Raw genomic sequence first — 584 nt, forward strand, 5'->3', positions numbered from 1 at the left:
CCATGGAAAGGAGTAAGAAGGATTGGATGAAGACAGTAGGAAAGCAGAGAGACGGAAGGGACAGCATCTTCATACGCTTATCTGAAATTCCTACCAATGAATTACATAAGTATCTCTATCTTTATCTTTATAGTTTTATTCGCATATCACCATACCCATTTGAGTTTTCCTGACTGAGATTTACAAGGTGACCATAGCTTGCTTCATACCAACAATCTCTGTGGGATCGACCCTTACTCGCGTAAGGTTTATTACTTGGACGACCCAGTACACTTGCTGGTTAGTTGTGCGAAGTTGTGTTTATGCCATGGTATTGAACACCAAGTTTTTGGATTCATTACCGGGGATTATTTGAGTTGTGAAAAGTATTGATCACAATTTCGTGCACCAATAATCATTCTTAGTTTTTAATTTACAACTATTTAATTGCTCATTATTCAACTCAACTCTCTTGAAAACCCTTGATTAATAAATTAGCATTCTCTCTGCAACTCGTTGGGAGACGACCTGGGACTCATACTCCCAATATTTTTATTTCTAAATTTCGTGACAACTCTTTTAAAATGATACGTGGAATCTTCATT

Source organism: Arachis duranensis, chromosome 10 (assembly GCF_000817695.3).
Source record: "Arachis duranensis cultivar V14167 chromosome 10, aradu.V14167.gnm2.J7QH, whole genome shotgun sequence".
Lineage (NCBI taxonomy): Eukaryota > Viridiplantae > Streptophyta > Magnoliopsida > Fabales > Fabaceae > Arachis > Arachis duranensis.